The sequence below is a fragment of the Hydra vulgaris genome, chromosome 14, assembly GCF_038396675.1.
Source record: "Hydra vulgaris chromosome 14, alternate assembly HydraT2T_AEP".
Classification (NCBI taxonomy): Eukaryota; Metazoa; Cnidaria; class Hydrozoa; order Anthoathecata; family Hydridae; genus Hydra; species Hydra vulgaris.
The window spans coordinates 22,245,388-22,250,000 of NC_088933.1; the positions used below are offsets into that span (position 1 = coordinate 22,245,388).

At 29.7% G+C, this 4,613-nt stretch overlaps 1 long non-coding RNA gene across 2 annotated transcripts; it reads right to left on the minus strand.

Moving 5' to 3' along the window:
- Positions 1-2,342: 2,342 nt before the first annotated feature.
- On the minus strand, positions 2,343-4,433 carry LOC136090541 (uncharacterized). 2 transcript variants are annotated; one of them, XR_010643479.1, is made up of 3 exons: positions 4,136-4,433; positions 3,794-4,019; positions 2,343-3,715 (listed from the first exon to the last, which is right to left on the minus strand). It is a non-coding gene; the product is annotated as an uncharacterized LOC136090541 (long non-coding RNA). The 2 variants fall into 2 exon arrangements; XR_010643478.1 differs by lacking the exon at positions 4,136-4,433 and having other exon boundaries at positions 3,794-4,128.
- Between the last annotated feature and the right edge of the window lie 180 nt (positions 4,434-4,613).

A 4,613-nucleotide genomic window follows, 5' to 3' on the forward strand; every position in this document is an offset into this window, starting at 1 on the left:
CCAGCTATATATATAAAGAGCAATGTGTGTTTGTGTGTGTGTTTGTTTGTTCTCTATAGAAATCCTAACCGCCGGACCGATCTCGATGAAATTTGGCATGGGGGTAGTCCTCGAGGAGGAGAAGGTTCTTAGCTGGGTTTTGACCCCGTACCCCGACCCCCGGGGTCAGGGGGCCCAAAAATAGGCCCTCCCTAACCCCGGGGTCAGGGGGGCCCATTTTTTGGGCCCATTTTTGTGTACAGATATCAGGTAAGCCAGTTTAAATATTGGCCCGGGCAACGCCGGGTAACTCATGCTAGTAATAATATAAAGGCTTGTCAAAAATCAACAGTTATAAAGTAATTTTATTCAACGCTCACTAAATATCTATATATTATATATTCAAATATATATAATATTAAATATATTTAAAAAAATTTTTAAAATAGAATACTCACACATATTGGTAGATATAATTTTAAGTTAGATTATTTAAAACGCGTATTATAGGGGGTTAATTTATTTCAGTGGGGGTTAGAAATACTTAAGCCCCCGGTTAATCCATTTCGCTATATTTTAAAATAATTTAACTCCCGGGGTTAATTTATTTCGAAATAGATTAACCGGGGAGTTAGAATGTTTTAACCGGGAGTTAACTTTTTGGGGAGTTAATCTATTTCGCGTCACCGGCAAACGCCAAAGTAAAATAGAATTTTCTAAAGCTTTTTTTTTCAACTCTAAGCTCATATGTGAAGCATGGCCATCAAGTATTAGAACTTTAAATCCTGAAAGTTTGTTTGCGTAAGGCAAAAAAACTGTTTTAAACCACGACAAAAAATGTTCGGATTCCATCCAGCCTGAACTACTACTGTTATAATAAACATTCTGGGCACCGCCTTTTTCACCAGTCTTTCATAACATGTTTGCCTTAATAAATTATTTGATGAGGTAAATAATTACCGAATACGTCAAAATAAGTCAAGATTGCCGTCATTTGCTTTTCATTCGATGGTGCTAGCTTTTTAGGGTTTTTTGTTCCTTTTCTACAAATAATTTTGACTTTGCCTTGATCAAATTGCAAACCAGACTCATCGCAGTTAAATATTTGAAACGGCTTATCGCCTAAATTATGTTCATTATATGCTACTGCTAATTGCTCAAACCAATTGTCAATTATAGCTGGTTGTGTGGTCACAGCTCTAATAGTTTGCATACCGCTTACTTTTCTTGGGAAATTTCTTTACGATATTTATTCATGAAACCGGAGTACCATTTTCTAGTCGGTTTGCCGTCTTTGAATAGACTACGTTGGTTTGATTCTTTTAAATAGTTTTCAACAACAATAAACACGTCTTTTCTATTCAAGCCGAAGCCTATATCACTCATAAATTTTAATAAATCAACAGTAAAAGCTTTTTTTTTTGGTTGGTAGCAAATTTGTTTTTTATTCTTTTCAATTATTTCAAAAGGTAATTTTTTTTTTTTTGGCTAAAATAATCAGCATAAAATTCTGCACAAAATAGTGTTTTTACTTTTTTTAATTTTTTTGTTGCAAGTCAAAGTTATTTTTTTCCTTTTTTTTGTTTTTTTAGTTATGAGAGATTTTAAACTGAAATCTTTCATGATTGCATTAGTTTATATAATTTTTTTTTTATATTTTTCGTTTTGTCTGGTAAAGACATTTATTAATTAAAAAAATTATTCATAAATTCATTTTTTCAAGGGAGTTATAAAACTTTTTACTAAAACCATCCGGAATTAGGTTACATCCGGAATTAGAGTTTTTTTACGGTAAGGGGTAGTAAAAAGATTTTGAAAATTATATAAAAAAGAAAAGTTTCTTTAAATATTAATTATATATACTGGATGTTTAACTTCGATTCGAAAAGTAAAGCCGCTTTTGCCCTTTTTACAAATAGCGGATTAAATTTGTAAACAAATATTAATTTTTATTTTCTTAAAAATGAAGTAAATATATTATAAATACAAATAATATTTATGTAAAAGTTTTCAGAGGAAATTAAAATACTTGTAAAATAATAATTTAAGTTTCCTAAATTCAATTCCAATTAGAAGGAAGTAAAGTTATTTTCCTAAATTCATTTCCGATTAGAAGGGAGTAAAGAATAGAAAAATAAAACAACAGACGCTTTTGAAGCACTTTATGAGTTATAATACTTATTAATAAATAAGGCTCATAAAAAAACTTTTACAAGTATTTTATAATTATTAAAATGCGTTTTTGAATTATCTTTAATTTATTGGGAACTTTTGATGCTTTTAACTTGCATTTTCAACCTTTATTCCACACATCGGCTTGCCCTTTTTACAAATGGCGGACTAAACAAAAAAATATCCCTATGTAAAATATAATTTTTTTATATCAAGATAGAAAATATCTTCCTATAAAACCCTAAAGTTTGACATCTAGTTTATATAATATATCGTTGTTTCTTCCTCAGGGTTGTTAATATTTGGAATAACTTGCGCCTGACGTCGTAAATGTCAAAAACATCAAGAGCTTTACAATTAAAATTTCAGGGACTACTAAACCAAAAAAATTAGCGAATCTCAATGATGCAGCGGTTTTTTCATTAAATGCAGCAACCATGTTTGCAGCATTTTGTCTATCAATCAAACTAGGGTACACCGACTAGTGTGAAAGCTTTGTAGTTTTGGCAACATACAATTTCTGTCTGTTATATAATTGAACTATGTGAGACCAATCACCAGAGAGAGCTTGATTATTGATTTTTAAACTAATTATTTGTGTTTTTTCCGTAAACCAATTATTTCTTATACTTTTAAACAAGTGAACTGGGTCGTGTAGCATAATAACTGGTTTTTCTTTTTCTATAACATCTTGCCATTGAAAACTTTTATTAACAACAAAACTTTGGTAAACACTTTGATTTGTGGGATGGTTATCTGATAAGAGACACAATAATTCTCTTCCTGCATCAATTATTTGTTTATATTATGTTTATGATCAAATCGTGAAGAAAGTGTTCTGACAGTTTGAATATTGGTACAATTCTACAAACAAAAGAAGGTTTACCAAACATAGGTTTAATCATAAAGACTAATAATGTTTTTGCAATTTTAGTGGGATTGTCCTCACTTTATCCAATAAGGTGTCCTCCTCTGAAACAAACACTTGGTTTAATAATCTCATCAAAGAGAAGGCAGCAACGCCTTTCATTACTATTAAAATTTTCAAAAACAACTTTGATTGTATCATTGCACTCTTTTTTATTTCCAACTTCTCAAACTCTTCCTAATTTTGAAATGAGTCTTTGGACTGGGCAAACAAACCAGATTTGTTAAATGTCTATAACAACATCTGGAGGACAAATACAGCTCAAGTGCACAACGTATACATAAAGTAGAAAAGCGACATCTATATGGAGAATAAGTGGTGAGGCGTAGTTGTTCAATGAGGAAAGAAATTTCTTTAGAAGCGTCACTGTATTTATTTTCAATTTGACTAATCAAACTTAATACCACATCTTTTATTTCAGGATTAGAGGTACAAACTCTTTTGACAATAGCTTCAAGCTGTGACCACCGAGTAAGAGATGAGAAAAACAGTTAACTTTTGTATGCCTACAATAAATATTAACTTGACGTGAATGACAATTAACTTCAACAGAAAATATTGTTTCGGGCAGACATGATCAAGAAACATCAAACAATATGACTTGAATTTTCAATGAATGCAAAGTATTGAGGAAATCTAAAATAGATTTAATAGCAAGTAAGCTTTAAATCAAAGCAAACAAATATCATAAAACAAGGAAAAAATATTTGTTACCTTTCTTTTACTTCAGACGACAATCGTTATTTCAACATCATAAAATCTAATTAAATCAACTTGATGGAAATCATCCATTTCATCAGGTATTGCATTTCGTGATGTTAAAGAAATTTTATTTATATTTGTAGATCTTGGTTGCGTTGAGGCTGTTTGGCGCACCATTTAAGATGTGCATCCAGGAAAAATAGATGGGGGATCAATAAGAACCCAAAAAAAAAAGTAACTAATAAAATTATTCATTGTATTACAATGACTAATTTTAACAAATTTATAAAATAATTTTAATAAATTCTACAATTTGTAAGATTTATCAACAAAAACAACTTTAAAAATGCTTACCTCAAACTTTGATCGAGAAGACTTGTGCATTTTGCAGCCCGGTGGTAAGTGTTTTTCACACACACCCATATTTGAAGTTACTTTTTTAAACGCATTTAGAATAGATGACAACCAATATTGTAACTTTTGTGGGTCACTTGAAAACATGTAAACATGAAGCTTTTCTTCTGAAGTTGATGTTAAATAATTTGTGGTACAATTAAGTATTGAGAATTTTCTTGACATGATTATAACTAATAATAGTAAAACCATTATTATTTATTATAAATATGACATAACATTTTGTAACATTTAATAGATTGATAACTTAAAATAAGTTACTTAAATTACAAACTACTTAATGCAATTTTTTAATTTTACTACTTTAAAAAATTAAAAAACTCTAGATTTTTCAAATAAACTAGCAACCTTTTTCAGAAAAAAAAAGGTATTTTTTAAAAAAATGATGTAAATATCTCCCATATTTCTATTGCATTAA